The following is a 17,214-nucleotide window of genomic DNA, read 5'->3' as shown; positions in this document are numbered from 1 at the left end:
GAGGCACTATTCCATATAACCATCTATAATTCACAGTCATTTTCTGTGAACTATTCAGTCTCCTCATCCTGCGGTGCTACCTCTGCCGTAAATTTCCTATATACTTGCTTACCCTGACGTTTTCTATTGAGATAGCTTTTGCTATTCAACCCAACTCAGGCCCAAAGAAGACCAGAGCTACACCATGCTTGCTTCTGGAGCTAGCTTTTTGGTTTTGACAGACTTTGAGCCAGTACCATGATCCTTCATTTTCCAACAGTTATAACTAGGTACTAAAAAGACCTCTGTCTAAGTAGACCATGCTCACTCCCAGTATACTTTCTTTTAAGGAAAATAATATATATCATACTCTAGGGAGAATAACAGCCCAACCCTAGGATAAGCTTAATAGTTTTCACTTACAGCATTTTGTTATTTTTGTCTTTTGTGAACTGTTGCTCATCTTGACAGCTTTTCAGAAACTCACTAACACAATCTATCAATTCTGTTCCCCAGAAATGCTGACTCAACACAAATCTTGCCAACTTTGCCTATGAGTGGCACATAGGCACCCTTTTTTGATTACTTTGTAACTTTAGGAATCCAATTTATATGTGATTTAAACCACTTATATGTATCAGTACCCCTTCTTACCTTGTAAAGATCTCATCCCACTATAAGGCTCAAAAATACCACTAAATCTTCATACCAGATTCAAGGTATCTGCTCAATCAACATCTTTCTGTTTTTAAACAAATGTTTCCTTTATTTTTAGTTATGTGTACATATAGGTGTCTAGGTGTAGGTGTTACACATCTAAGTGCAGTATCTCTAGAGCTCAAAAAGCTTCTCTGAAGCTGGCCTTACAAATGGTTGTAAGTCACTCAATTCAGGTCCTGTGGAAGGGTAGCAAGCTTTTTTTTTTTTTAAACAATGAAGCTACTTCTCCAGCCCTCAGCATTTTTCTTAACATTCCTATGAATACAGTTCTATTAGGTCTGATGAAGTGGGCATCAAACACTGCCTCTTTCATATCTAGTTCTCTTAGTAATGCCACTTTCCTCTCTATTGCCTTTATATCCCTGATGAGGACCTTAACCCATGATAACAAAGTACCTCTAATAGCTTATATGAGCCAGTGACATCACGGAATATGATTTCCCTCATATTGCATTAAGTTATACAGGCTTGGTCTCAATGGGAGATGGTTAGTTATATTACTCCATTTCTCTGTTTCCACCTATCCAACCTCCTAAGCTAAGCTGTGAAGGGCTTTTTTGCTTAAAAATCACACTTAGTTCAGATACTGAGTATTTCTCCTGTTAACACAGTTTCTGGTACCAGGCCATTGAGGCCCCATCTACATGCTGAACCATGGATTTTAAAGGTCTGGCCTCCAGAGTATCTTTCAATACTGGTACTTCATGTTCTCCTTTACTGCCCAATTCTCATAGGTTTCAGTTTTTTTGGATTTCAGGAGGGCTCTTGGAAATATCCAGCTTATATTTGCTTTCTCTTACAACCTGCCAGTGGTAAGAAATGGCATGTTGTCACCTCAATCTTATGTTTTATTTTCCCTGACCTTTGCCCTGGAAAATTAAAGACTAATATGATGTGGAAGATGCCACATATCTTTGGTTCACTCTAATTTTTCCCTACATGAGCAAATTCTTTCTGGGCAAATACATCAGCTTCAGTTGCATGCCTTTTCACTTATAGCAAAGACCACATGAGCTGCCACAGTGTGCTTATGAACCTACTTCATATATGTGTATTTTAAGGGTTGGAATGTATTTCAGAGCCCATCAGTTAGTTAGGGGCATCAATATGCTCACAAGGGGCATCAATATGCTCACAAGGTAAACCTCATTCCTCAAGGATGAATACTATACTACACAGAGGAAGATGGTCACTCTGTGTTTCCCACCAAAAGATGCTCTACTCTTGGATGAATTGGTCTTGAGGAAAAGGGTACAGTGAAACAACTAAATTGAGCCACTTCATGGGTAGAAAGTAATGTTTATTGGAGAGCAAAATGCTAAAGCTATCACTCAAGGGAACAGAGAGAAGCAAATGTCAGGAAAGCAAGCAGATTTTAAATGGCAGTCAGTAAGGTGAAAGTCTTTGAACTGTTTGGATTGACCAAAAACTAAATGCCCTCCCTTGCCTGAGGAAGTTGACCTTAGGGTGAAGATTAAAGGAGGTCCTGGTAAACAGAAGCCTCTTTTAGGAGATCTGCTTTCCTGATAAACTGAAAGTCACCTTATGAGATTTATGAGGATGCTGAATTCTCATAACAATCCTTCCGTTTCCAAGGTCATATCACTATCATTTTGGGGGCCCACTATGGACCTAACTTCAAGACTTTTGTTGATAAGAGTGACAATAGTCTACTGTCTACTTTCTGATGATTCGGGGCTTAAAAAGATGGGTATTGGAATGCTGGTTCAAAGCAGGGGCTCAAGGCAAGATGGTAGGAGACCCAGGGAAATTCCATCTGGTTTACTGACTGTTGTTTTGTTTTAACTAATTCTCTCCTGGAGGAGCCAGAAGAGACAAGGAACAATCATTATTAAGAGAAGGAAAGAGAAAAGTGGGCTGAGGATAGGTAGAAGTCAAGGCTTCATAGAAGACCATAACAGGAATCCTGCACTGGAGTTGACTCCTGGAGTCTGTAATTCGTAAGCCAGTTAATGTAAGTTATTAATCATTTCTTCTACTTGGCCAGTTGGTTCATATAGTAACAACACCATTAGCAAGCAGTTTTGGGGCTAGAAATTGACTCCTAGATGGTATCTGCTGGGTGGAAATCTGTTAAGACAGATAACAGACTATGGAAAGAATATAAGGTTAGGAGCTTAGGGGGATTTTCATCTTAAAATGGTTTAGGTGATAGGATCAGTGGAGGGTGAGGGAGGACAAGATCAACATGTTCACAAAGAAGGCAGCTTAAGAGAGGAAGGAGGGTAAGTAGTCATGGAGTGGGGCTGGTTCCTAGAGGAGATAAATTTCCTCAAAGAAAAGGATGGCTGTAAATCAACTCAAATGATCTCAGGAAGGAGGAAGTTCGGTGTGTGGCATGAATGTAAATTAGGGCTAGAGGTAGGAGTTAAATCCCAGAAAGGTAAAGTTCAGAAAACACTTATGGTAAGTGTGTCTTAGTAAGTCCACTAGCTCTTTCTACCTTTTCTGAAGATTAGGGATGGTAGAAAATGTGAAGGTGACATTGTACTGCTAACCTTGAGTGACTTTAGATAGAGGCGAATGTAAGGCCATTATAAAATTGTATGGATTTAGGAACTCCAAATATGACTAAAATATTATACATGTGGTGGAAATGTGAGGTATTACCAGAGACGAGAGCTCAGATAAGGGTTTAAGACAATAAAAAGTTTTTATTACCCATCTGGTAGCTACATTGGGTGTTTGGGATCTCAGTATAGCCCTGAGCCTTTTACAAGGTGAGCTTTTAAGCAAAATAACCATGTTCTGTGATGACGTACTTCAGTTAACAAGAGCACTTAGCCAGAAGCAGAACTACGGAAGCTAAAAAGGAAGGTTACTACATTTAGAGACTTTCCAAAATTATAGACTTTTATTTAGTTTGGAAAGCATCAGAAGAGGGAAATTTAGTCAAACCATGGTACATGCCCACTAAGTGGTGGTCTCAGGGCTAGGTTATCCAGATGAATTAACTCACAAGGCAGAATAGCTTATAGCAGAATAAGGGGAAGTATGTAGGTTAAAGATTTTAGATATTAGAAAAAATTTAGTCCCTTATAAACCCTCTAACTATAATTTGGGCTGTCCTGAGTCCAGCGAGTTTTGTCAGTTAATGGGCTGACAGTTTGAACTGTTTCTATCCCTGTGTAGTGTGGGGCTGGATGGCTAAGTATAACCAGCAATCCTGGCTGATTTCTGGCTGTGAATGATTAACTCTGTTTCCAGAGTCATTTCCTGTGGTATAGAGTCTGATTTCCCAGGGTTTTTTTTTTCCTGTTTCCCAAATGCCAGAATCTTTTAAAAGGAAAATTTCAGAAAATCTCAGTTTTAAAATCTCAAGTTTCACAATGGAAACACCCTTGTTTCTGGCAACTATGGTACCCAGCCACATAGAATCATAGACTCTATATTTCTATCTCAGAAAATAAATTCTCCCATCTTTTTTCTCCATATAACCGGACACTTCAAGTGGACACCAGTAACATTCAATACAAAATACTGGTTGCTGGTACAATAGCTAATACCTTCCCTGCATCTGTCTTCCTCAGTTCCCATGTCCAGGCCTGAGAGTGGTTGGACCATAACCCCATATTTATCCCTCAAGATAAAACACAAGACTCAGGAGGAGGTAGAGGGACAGAGAGTAGAATGGCCTGAAGACTAATGAAACCTTAATTTCTGAGAGTTCATGGTCCAGAGACAGTCCACTTGGTAACAGAATCTGTGGCTTTCCTTTTCTTGGCCTAGATATGGTGGATCCAAAGTGTAATGCCAGCTACCTTGCCAGCTATAGGAGTGGATAGAATCACCTTGTAGGGTCCTTCCCAAGTTGGTTCCATTGCCCCTTTGGCTACCTTTTTTGACCCAGACAGTATCACCAAACTCAAACAAGGGGAAACTGGTGGTGGACACAGGTTGACGGAGTCTCTCAAATAGACAAATGAATAGCCTGTATGGAAAATGGGAAATCCCGTAATGACTTGAGAAAGGAATGGTTAGAGAGTTCTGCCAACTGCCGGTCTCTGAGCCTTGGAAGCTATGGGGAAGATCTTTCAAACATAATCTTACAGATGGTAAATCCTTTCCTGTATAAGGTGCAGTAAGCTCAAAGCAAAGCAAAGGAAGGAGGCCTACCCATCCTTCTCTGGACTCTAATGAGAATTATTTTAGTTTCTTTTAATGTCTTGTTTACTGTTTTTACCTAGCCAAAACTCTGAGGTCTATAAAAACAATGAAGTTGTAAATCTGTGTCTAAAACCTTAGCTATTAATTGAGAGGTTTTAGCTATGAAAGCTAGGCCGTTGTTGGACCCCATTGCTAGTGGGAGGCCAAATCTAGACACCAGTTCCTGGAGGAGCTTCTTCGCTACAATTTGAGCATTTTCAGTCTTGGTGGGGATACTTCTGTCCACCCAGAAAAGGTATCTAAAAAACCAGCAAGTTTGGTGAAGTCAGTTTTCCAAGAGTTCACCAGGGTTTTGGTCTCTCATTTAGACCCTTTTTTGGGTAACAGCTCTCTGTTTTGGATTCACTGGAGCAAAATCCTGCTAATCTGGACACCCCATACCAGGCTGTCCAGTCTAGGCACTCAGTTGGTCTGAGCAACTCAGAAAGTTTTGTGGACCCCAAATGAGTTGAATGTCAGTTACCAGAGTCCTGTCAGTTGTTTCTGGGAGAATGATCTTTCCTTCTGGTGTCCTCCATCAACCTGTGTGTGGGTTTGAGCTGTCCATTTTGTCTTTACCACGGAGTCTCAGGCAGGACCAGGTATGCCATTGGAATATCAATAGGTCCTACTGGTCTGAGGGCCATTTGTTGGGCAGCCAGGTCAGAAGTCTGTCAAAATGGAAGACAGCAATTTGTAGGGGAAGTCAAATTGCCTCTAGAAGGGCCAAGGTTTTTCTTTGTTTTTAATTTCCTTTCTTCCATTGATAAGAAGTTCTCTTTCTCTATTGATAATGCCACGGACATGTACAGTACAAAAAGCATAGTGATAGTGACTGTCTATGTATCAGTAGTGGACTTTCCTTTTCCCCATCTGAAATCCTGGATCATGTCGATTAAGTTTTGTTCTCTGGGCTGAGGTACTAACACAGTGCACACCTGTTTCTCTGTGAGAATTACACTCATGAACATCAGAGGTCCCAGGATTCATCATAAGCAGTAGAAGCATGTTCCAGGGTGACTGGCAGGGCACCAGGATACCTGTTTCTCTGAACTAGACTACATGGTCGGCTGAAACTTCCCTTTTTGTTTCCAAGGTCATTGGGTACTGTTTAATTGTTCAGGGGATAGCTGAACTGGTTAGTTGAACAATATAGGAGCTTCGTGTTGAGCTAGCCCTGGGAGGTTTCTGCCCACACCTTTGGGAATCTTTGTTGTCAGTCTGAGAGATAGGGCAGCTGTATCTTTTGATTGGAGGCAGAACTTTTGGCTGGGAGATATTCATCTGACAGAGGGTAAGACACCAAAATTGTTCTGGGTATCTCTAAATCTAACTGTGTCTCATCATCAAAGAAGGTGATGGTGGCTTTCAGTTTATGCAAAAGGTCTTCTCCCAATCAGTTCTTTGTTGTTAAACACCTTTGAGTTTGATGGTGGGTCTTTTCTTTAGTTTTGGCAGGTGGTGTTGCCTATTCGCTGAGTTTTACAGCCTGAATGGCACTTTGATTATGGAGTGAGTTGTGCTAAGGCCTGGGGTCCAACTAAGGTCTGGAGCCCTGTTACAGGAACAGACCACTCCTGAAATCTCACCTATAGTAGAGGAAACATTTACCTATCCTGAGGAAGTCTCTATCATATTAAGAATATATTTATGTTTTGTTAGGAGGCATATATGGGAAATCTATCTGCCAGTTCTCTCCCAGATTACCCTGAAATTGGTATTGGTTGAAGGAAGGAAGGAGTCACAAGCACTAGGGTACAAGACTAGATATTGGAGGAAGTAGTAGAGGCATTGATACCCAGGTTGAAAGAAGTTGTGAATAACTGTCAGGAAGGGCTTTGCTTGAATGTCAGGGAGATAATACCTTTCCTGTATAAAATCTACTCCTGAGGGCCCATAATGTCTCCCATAGCCTAGGGGACCTGGCATTGGGACTCAGGGTAGGTAGGAGTTAAGTTTGGAGGAGCCAAGAGGAGAATAGCAGAATAGTAGGGTATTGGCTGGCCTCTTTAGCATTCCTGTCAGTAAAAAAGCATTTCCTAAGGCTATATCATTAGTAGGGGGCTGGTAACCTGACAGTGAAGAACTGCTGCCTGCTTGGAAAGATAAGAGGCTTCTAGCAGCTTTAGGATTAGAGGCCCATTGGTAAGAGATACGCCCTTTATAGTAAGAAAGCCTCTTTACTGCCAAATGGAGGCATGATAGTATAAGATGTGAAATGTATATTTAGTATCTGTGTATATATCGACAGGTTCATATTGTGTTAAGGAGTAGGCTCCAGTGAAAGCTATGACTTCTACCTTCTGAGAAGGAGTGTCTGGTGGTAAAGGGGCCGACTCTACAATCCTGTCAGAGGAGAACCAGAGCAGGAGCCAGTGGAGCTGGGAGGTGAGGGTCCATCTACAAACTAAATATAGTTAGAATATGACAGAGGGCAGCTAGAAAGTTGTGGATTTTTGTAGGTAGGAGTTTCAAGAGATTTCCAGGCAAGAAAGGGTGAGGGTCATGGCCTTTGGAAGAGGGAAGTATTCAAGTGAGATATCAGGGTTTTCTAAGGAGGTAATGTGAAAAAAGTTGAAGCTTAGAAGGGGTCAAAGATGAGATGTTCTTTGTGTGATAGGAGATCCTTGAGCTACTGTGGAGAAACAACAGTCAGAAAGCAACCAAAGGTGACCTTAGAGGCCTCCCAGGCCAGTAGGAAGGCTGCTGCTGACACCTATAGGCAAGGATGCTAGGTAGCTGCTTGGAAAGATAGGCAACAGGGACAAAGGTAGATCCTCTCATTTGTCCCCAGACCTCATTTTCATAGGAAGAAGGGTTGGTCAAGGTCTGAGAGAGCCAGAGTGGGGGATTGTAGGAGTGCCTCTCAGAGGAGAGAGAAAGTATGTGTGCCAGGCTGAATAGGATGCAGAGCAGTGGTTCTCACCTGTGGGTCACAACCCTTCAGGGGTTGAATGACACTTTCATAGGGGCCATTTAACAGGTACCCTGCATAGCAGATATTTATATTACAATTCATAACAGTAGCAAGATGACAGTTATGAAGTAGCAATAAAAGTAATTTTATTGTTGGGGGGTCACAACCACACGAGAAAGGATCACAGTATTAGGAAAGTTGAAAACCACTGATCTACAGGTTAAAGGCCCTTGGTTCCTTTATAGAGGGAGTGAGCATGATGGGCAAAGTTTAGAATCCTGGTTCTAAGGCACGTGGCCAGGCTGAAGAATGAGGAAATCTTTTCCTTGGTGGTTGGGGTGTGAGGGACCACAGGTACTATCTGCAAACAAGAGTGAGTTCATGGCTTAGAGGATGACAGAAAGCCTAGGTATTTGACCTATAAGATAGTATGTTTAGTTTTAAAAGGGGGGGGGCGTGTGACTGTATCTTCTGTTTCTTAAAGTTTTGAAGCTGAACAATATGTCGTGACAGTGAGAGGCTGCAGAGGAGAAGGTAATCTACATATTAGATTAAGTGGCTGAGAGACAGGTCAAGAGAAAGATCAGTGGCCAGGGCCTGGCTTAAGAAATGGCTGCTATCTCAGAACCCCTTGGAGAAGGACAATACAAGTAAGCCAAGAGATTATTGTGATGTCAGGGTCCTTCCAGCTGAAGACAAAGAGATCATGTGAATCTGGGTGTAAACTGTTCCTGAGGTCTAGAAAGTAAAGAAGTACAAGAGGGAATCTGAGAAAATAGAGTGTAAGGAAGGGTTAGGCACTATTAAATATATAGGAAGGACAGCCACCTTAGTTAGTAATCCTGAGGTACTGGACTGCAGTATAGGAGTCATTAGACTTTAGGATAGGCAAGATAGAGGTGTTATAGACAGTGAGCAGGCTTAAGAACACCTTTATTAAGAAGGCATTGTTTCTCCTTACAGGATCGCCCTTCTCCTCAGCTTCTTTCAGCCTTCCCTAATTCAACAACAGGGGTCAGCTGCTTCTGTCCATTCATTGGATGCAAATAGCTGCATCTGACTCTTTCAGCTGCGTGTTGTGTCTTTCAGAGGGCAGTCAAGATAGATCCCTTTTTGTGTGTGCTCCATAGCCTCAGTAATAGTGTCAGGCCTTGGGACCTCCCCTTGAGCTGGATCCCACTTTTTTTCCTCAGGCTCCTCTCCATTTCCATCCCTGTAATTCTTTCAGACAGAAACAATTATGGGTCAGAGTTGTGACTGTCAGATGGCAACCACATCCCTCACTTGAAGTGCAGTCTCTATTAATCTGGACTCCTGAGATCTCTCAAACACTGGACCACCAAACGGACAGCATACACCAGCTGATATGAGGCCCCCAACACACATACAGTAGAGGACTTCTGTTCATTCAGAGATGATGCACCTAACCCTAAAGAGACTGGAGGCCCCAAGGGAATTTTGAGGCCAGGTTGGGGGGCATCCATGTGGAGACAGAGGGCGTTGGAAGGAGGTGTGGGATGTAGAACAGTCAGAGGGAGGATCAGGGGGTGGGAGGGAATAGAATATGGAGTGTGAAAAATAAATTAATTTTAAAAATAAAAAAGAAGGTATTGTTTAATAGATTTTAAACCTTGTCTATGTTTTAAGGAGACAGGGTATTGAGGGTCATAGGAGCAGTCAGTTCTGGTGGTGGGCAAGGGTTCTTTGCCAAGTAACCAGTGTTGACATACTCAAAGCCAGCTCCAGATGGAGTCCATTGTTACCCTCAGGGCTGCTGAGACCACAACTTGGTGGGCATGTATCATGGTTTGACTAAATTTGCCTCTTCTGATGCTTTTCAGACTAAGTAGACAGGTTGATCTCCCAAAGCCAGATATAGTTTTCTTTGTCTCTTGAGAATAAGGCCCTATGATTTTGCAGAACCATTACTGCAAGGGAATGTAACTGCTGTTTTGTCAGTTAATGAGCTGACAGTTTGAACTGTTTCTGTCGTTATATAGCATGGGGGCTGCTGCCAGTAGCTAGTATGTCTATCTGCCATGGGAAGCCCTTCCATCTTTTTCTATTCCTCTCTTCCATCAACCACCTTAAATTCCACATTCAACAGATCTCTTGAGGAGTTTGTGGTCTATCATCTAGTCCCTTACATTTTTAAAACTATATCTGGTTTTGAATATTACATTAAATGACCATTCATTACTATAAATTGGTTTTCAGTTACCTGCTTTGGGGTTAACCTTGTCGGCATATACAGAAGCCTGACTTATATGATGTGAAATACGAGTTGGTTTCTTGTTCCAAGCTTGTCCCTATAAATGTATAAATCACATTTGTACTTGGCATGATTATAAACATAGTTCTGAGTACATAAAATAATTTGATAATTTATAATGTGACTTACCATTAACTTGTACATCTTCAAACCAAACCTTAAAAAACAAATACAGTCCATGGAGAGACTGCCAAACACATTTTCCTGACCCTTTTATAGTGTGCTTTTATAAAATATTACAGTTTTTTTCTTAATGACTTATTTTCTCCAAAGAACTAAAGCTCAACAAAGTTAACAAATAGATAAGTAGTTAGACCTATATCTTTGAGTCGAGTCAGTTTCTATTAGCCTGAATACAACATGATAACCTTAGGAATTCATAAACTATAACTGACCATTTGTTCTTAGTAAGTGCTGTTACCATAACCTTGTTCATGCTTTGTCCTCATCTGCTGCTTTTCACTCTTACAACAACAACAACAACAAAAAATCATCAAATAAAGATTATCCTTATCTGAAATATTTTAGACCTGTGGTGTTTGTTCCTGCTCCTATGTAGTAGGTCGTCTAGGTGTGTAAGCATAACCAGCAATCCTGGCTGGTTTCTGGTTGGGGATGATAAACCCTATCTCCCAGGGTCCCTTACTGTGGCAGAGTCTAATTCCCCAAGTTTTTCCTCTTTTCCAAAGGCCAGAATCCTTTAAAAGGAAATTTTCAGTAAACCTCAGTTTTATAATCCCAATTTTTGCAATGGAAACCCCCTTGATTTTGGCAATGAGGGGATCAGCTGTAGGACATGCGTGGAATTGTAAACTCTTTATTCCTATCTCAAAAAAATGATGGCCTACATCTTCCCTTTTCTATATATGACCAGACACTTAACATGGGCATCAGTAAGTAAAGGCCAAAGGTCAATATGAAATATAGATTGCTGGTCTGTAGTCACACTAGCTACTACCTTTTCTGTATCCTGTCTTCCTTGGTTTCCAGTTCCAGTGGAGCTGGGACCATTACCCTGTCATTCTTACCCATAGTGTAAAACACAAGACTCAAGAGGATACAGAGGGGCAGGGAGTGAAGGGGGCCAAGGACTGAATTAAGCTTTAATTTCTTTGGATCCATTTGACAGCAGAGTCTGTGGCTTCTACTTTCTTGACCTGGGTTTAGTTAGATCCACAGTACAATGCCAGCTACCTTCAAGCGTGGAGAGAATCAACTTGTAGAGTCCTTTCCAGGTTAGTTCCAGCACCCTTTTGCCTACTGGCTTCATCCAAGTGGTATTATTGGACTTAAAATAGAGGAAACTGGTGGTAGGCTCAGAGGTTGGCTGGGTCTCTCAGATAGTCCAATGAATATGCTTTATGGAGAACTGGAGGGCCTGTAGTGACTTGAGAAAGGGATAGAGAGTTCTGCCAACTGCTACACTCTGGGAAGCAGTAGGGGAGGACTTCTAAGCATAACCTCATGGGGATAAATCCCTCCCTATATCATGTACAGCAGGCTGAAGCAAAGCAAAGGAAGACCAATTCACCTTTTGCTGGACTCTAATTAGAGTCTTCATTTCTTACTGTTTCTCAAGCTTCTTACTGATTCTCTTTGAGTCTCATACAGTTTTGGTGGAAAATAATCTTGTATTTACCTGGAGTGGATAGACAATGAATAAAAGGAAAATTTAACACTACATAAAACATAGGTAGAGTTGATTAAAGAAAAATCAGAACATTTAGAGCAGAAAATCATGTTAGAGTTTCTTTTAATGCCCCATTTATTCTTTTTACCAGGCCCGAACTCTGAGGTCTATTTGCACAATCAAGTTTCCAATCTATGTTTAAAGTTTTAGCTATTATTTGAGAGATTTTGGTGATGAAAGCTAGGCCATTATTGACCCCATTGCTAGGGAGAGGTCAGATCAAGGGACCAGTTCCTGATGGGCATTCTAACTACTACTTGGGCATTTCCAGTGTGGGTGGGGAATGCTTCTTTCCACCCAGAAAAGCTATCTATAAAACCAAGCAAGAATTTTTCTCCTCCTGTAGCAGGCTGGATCTTAGTAAAGTCAGTTTTCCCAGAGTTCACCAGGGTTTTGCTCTCTCATTTGGATCCTTTCCTGGGTAAAGGCTCTCTGTTTTGGATTCACTGGAGCACAAACTTGGCATCCTACTGGGACATTTCATGCTAGGTTGTCTAGTCTAGGTATAACATACCTTGGTCTGAGCAACTCAGAAAGTTTTGTGGACCCCAGATGAGAAGCCTGGTGAATGTTAGTTACAAGAGTTCTGCCACTTAGTTGTTTCTGAGACAATGACTTTTCCCTCTGGTGTCCTCCATCAACCTGAGGGTTTGAGCTCTTCTTCACCATGGAGTCTCAGGCAGTACCAGGTTATGGTATGTCATCAGAATATCAACGTTCCCCACTGGCCTGAGGACTGTTTGTCAGGCAGCCAGGTCAGCAGCCTGGCAGTGGAGGAGAGTAGTTTATAGTGAAGCCAAAGAGCCTCTAGAAGGGCCAAGGCTTTTTAATGTCCTTTGTCCCAGCAGTGAGAAGTCCTCTTTCTCTCTAAATCACACCATTGACATGCCCAGTAGTAAAACCATGTGGGCTGATGGTCTGTGTATTTTGTGGTGGACTTTCCTTTTTCACATCTGAGAGCCTGGGCCAGATCTGTCAGTTCTGCTTTCTGGGGAGAGGTACCTGGCTTTGGCCTAAATTGTTTGAGTTAAAGTAACTACTGCATCTCCCAAATACCTGGTTTCCTCTTTCCTCTCCTGACAGTTATGGATGAGCACCTGTAATCATCAGGCAAGAGGGTGGTTGAACTGATGGAGTGGGTTTCTCAACCCAGACTTGAGTAGGAATGGCACTGGTCATTAGACAGCCAGCATTTTAGTGCTCCTTGGAGGGCCTCAACCACATCCGGGTGTGCTGTGAGTGTAAGATCCTTTCCCAGGCTTAACTTGTTTTCTCTCTGTTATAAAACCAGCAATAGTGCTAGTGGGGGTGCTAAACAGCTCCTTAGAGAGGTGGCTACAGGGTCCACTTGTTTAGACCGGTGTATCTCAGGGCCTTTCCATGGCCTCATTATTTGGGTTAAAACCTCTTTTGTAATGTCTTTTGTTTCATGGATAAACAGATGAAGAGGTTTTGAGACATCTGGAATTTCTAAGCCTGAAGCAGAAGTCAGAGCTGTTTTTAAAGCCTCAAGTGCCCTCTCTTCAGTTTCAGTCCAGATTAGGGAATCAGTGCCAGTCTTAGGGTTTTAATGCTGTGAAGAGACACCATGACAATGGAAACTCTTACAAAGTCATGGTGGGAAGGATGGCAGCATGTAGGCAGACATGGTGCTGGAGGAGCTGAGAGATCTATATCTTGATCCACAGGCAGCAGAGGGAGACTGTGCCACACTGGGCATAGCTTGAGCCATCTGAGACCTCAAAGGCCACTCCCACAATGACACACTTCCTCCATCAAGGCCATACCTCTTAATGGTGCCACTCCCTAAGGGCCAAGCATTCAAACACTAGTCTATGGGGCTTTTCCTATTCAAACCACCCCAGTTCTCCCCTTTGTGCTGGCCTTACTATTTCCAAAAACTCTGGTATATTGAGGCACCAATATCCAACTGCACCTAGGAACCTGTTTCTTAGTCTTTGGAATTGGATCAAAGGGTGGCAGCAATCCTATTTTGAGACAGGCTCCTTTTTTGTTTTGTTTTTAAAAGCTGGTAGCCAAGATAGTAGCTTTTTACAAAGTTGAACTTTCTTAGCTGACATTTTGTAGCCAAAGCTTGTGTTTGAATGCTTTGTCTAGTCTGCGTTTTCTGGTAGTAATCCCTTTGCCCAGCTGTTTTGTTTGTTTGTTTTGTTTTGTTTTATGGATCATTGGTTTAAAAGGAGACAAGAATCTTGAGTAAAGAAGAAGTGGATTTTTTTTTCCTTCAGGCTTAGCCTTGGGTGATGTTTCCCTTCCCTGGGGATGCTTAGACCAGGTGTACTGTAGAGGGAATGCTCATGGCGGGGGGGTTAGGGGGACTATTTTCCCCCTTACTATGTACATTCTGCTTAAATGGCAGGGGTTTCTGGATGAAAGACCTGAACTAAGCCTCTCCCACCTCCACAGAGAGACCAACACTGTTGTGATCAGGAGCCAAGCAGCAAAACAGACAAGGGCTCCTGCTCCCTGAGTGGGACAGTTAGAGGTTTTTTGGGCTTCCTCTGTGTGACCTAGCAGAACCAAAAGGAAGCTGAGTGGGGAGAGGGTCTCACACCAGAGTATGCCACTGGTCAATATAAGGAAACAAAACAGACAGACAGATAGGCACACAGATAGGAAGACAGAGAGACAGAGACAGTCAGAGAGAAAAAGATAGAGACAGATGGAGATAGACAGAGAAGCAGACACAGTAAAAACAACCACGTGTGACCACCACACATTCATACATCTGAACAGACAAAGGGATCCACATGCATCCCTTCTCACATGGGTCCTGGCCACTGGATCAGCAACCACATCCAACTTCTATGTGTCCTGACAGTTGGGTGGGCCAACTCAAAGCCCTGGATCTGGGCCTGGGTGGTAGCTGAACTGCTCAGCTTGCCCTTCCTTCTTTGTACCACCAGGACAAACTTGCCAGCACTGTTCCAGCTAGGCCACCCAATGTCTCCACCAGCAGGAGGCAGGTCAACACTCCTGCTCTCATGCCTTTGGGAAGGACTCCCCTACACTTAGGTTCCCAGAGCCAGCTTGACTGTGCTGCCAAGTCAAGGCACAGACCTACTCATTCTAGGGCTGACAAGTGTCTGGGACAACTCTTCCATTCTCAAGCACTCAGGGCTGGCTCAGCTGCACCCCATCCCCCCTACCAGGGCCAGCTCTGTTGTGTTGTCCAGGCAAGAAGCAGGACTTACTCTCCTGCTCTCATAACCCTTGGGGGTCAGCTCTCCCAACTGCTGCAGGCAGCAGGGGGAAAGGGGACAAGGAACATCAACTTTGTGCCCAGGTCACTTCTCAGCAGACAAGTGGTGGGGCCAGCTCTCCTATACTTATACCCCCAGGGTTGGGTCACCTGCCACCAGGGCCAGCTCCACTGTGCCCTCTGGGCAAGGTACAGAACTGGCTTTCCTGAGTGTTGGTACTGACTACCCTAAACTTCTATGAGAACACATTTTCATATTCTATATAAGTGAAATTATATGGTACTTATATTTCTATGCTTAGATTACTTCACTCAAATTAATATTCTTCAATCCCATCCCTGTTGTACCAAATAGCAGGATTTCATCCTTTTATGGCTAAATAGTATGATTAGTATATATGTACTTCTTATTTCTTTATCCAGTCATTATCTGATAGACAATGAGCTTTTTTTTTTTTTTTTTTTTTTTTTTTTGTATATTGGCTACTGCAATTAATGTTGCAACCAAGAAGAGAGTACAGACTCTTTAATGTAATGAATTCATTTCCTGTGTTTATATACCCAGGAGCAGAATAGATAGCTGTATCATACAGTAGCTCAATTTTCTTTTGAGGGACACACATCTGAGTTTCCATAATGACCATATTACTTTATGTTTCTATCAGTTGTGTCCTCTTCACCAGCACTTGAGATTTTTGCGTTTATTATAATAATTATTTCTTTTTTCTTCTTTTTAAAAAATTTATTAGATATTTCCTTTATTTACATTTCAAATGTTATCCCCTTTCCTGGTTTCCCCTCCAAAAACCCCCTATGCCCTCCTGTCTTCCCCTGCTCACACCCACCCACTCCCTCTTCCCTGTCCTGGCATTCCCCTATACTGGGGCATGGATTCTTCACAGGATCAAGGGCCCCTCCTAACACTGATATCTGACAAGGCTATCCTCTGCTACATACATATGTGGCTGGTGCCATGGGTCCCTCCATGTGTACTCTTTCGTTGGTGATTTAGTCCCTGGGAGCTCTGGGGGATACTGGTTGGTTCATATTGTTGTTCCTCCTATGGGGCTGCAAACCCCTTCAGCTCCTTGGTTCTTTCTCTAGCTCCTCCACTGGGGACCCTGTGCTCCGTCCAATGGATGGCCGTGAGCATCTCCTTCTTTATTTGTCAGGCACTGGCAGAGCCCCTCAGGAGACAAGTATATCAGACTCCTATCAGGAAGCACTTGTCGGCATCCCCAACAGTGTCTGGGTTTGGTGATTGTAAATGGGATATATCCCCTGGTGAGTCAGTCTCTAGATGGTCATTCCTTCAGTCTCTGCTCCACACTTTGTCTCTGTATCTCCTCCCATGGGTAGTTTGTTCCCCCTTCTAAGAAGGATCGAAATATCCACACTTTGGTCTTCCTTGGGATTTTTGTATTTATTATAATAGTTATTTCTGCTAGAATTAGGTGTGATCTCATTGGGGTTTTGATTTGTGCTTCTTTGATGAATAATGATTATCAACATTTTTCATATGCTTGTTGCCTATTTATATATCTTGTTTTGAGAAATGTCTATTTCAACCAATGGTGCTGGTGAAGTTTCTATTTTATGCAGAAGAGTGAAACAAGAACATTATTTCTCACCAATTAGAAGAATCAATTCAAATGTATTAAATAACTAAATATATGTCTGGGAAAAAAATGAAGTTAGAAGAAAATATAGTGTGGGAACTGGGATCCAGGCCTGGGTGAGGGAGGCAGAGTCACAAACCCGGGAAACAGACTCTGGAGGTCAGCATTGAGGTGCAGATTGACTTCATTGAGTGGCAAACATTTTTATACAGCCTTTGGACCAATGGGGAACTGACATGAGCTCTGGAGTAGCCAACCATCCAACTGACAGTATGAGGAGGTGCCAGGTTGCTAGCTCCATAGGGGACTTCCGTAAAGACGGGAAGCTGTCACCATTATGTTCTGGGGCCATTCTGAGGTTCTACTAGTTTTCTAGGATCCTCTATTTTGTGTCACATGGTACACCAGTGGACATGGGGACTTGTACTATTAGAGTGGTATGGAAGCCTCCCTCACCATCTGCCTGGCCCCACCCAGGGGCCTTAGTGCCCATAATATAAGAGAACTTCAGCAAGTCCAGACTCTTCCATTCTTTGTTTCACTTTCAGATGCTGCTCTTGTGTTTCTAGTTAACAGAATGGGGTATTATTGAACAATGCTCTAACACTCTACAGTTCTCTTTCTCAC

The sequence above is a fragment of the Mus musculus genome, chromosome X, assembly GCF_000001635.26.
Source record: "Mus musculus strain C57BL/6J chromosome X, GRCm38.p6 C57BL/6J".
In the NCBI taxonomy this organism is placed as follows: Eukaryota; Metazoa; Chordata; class Mammalia; order Rodentia; family Muridae; genus Mus; species Mus musculus.
Note: the sequence above shows the minus strand (reverse complement) of the source record.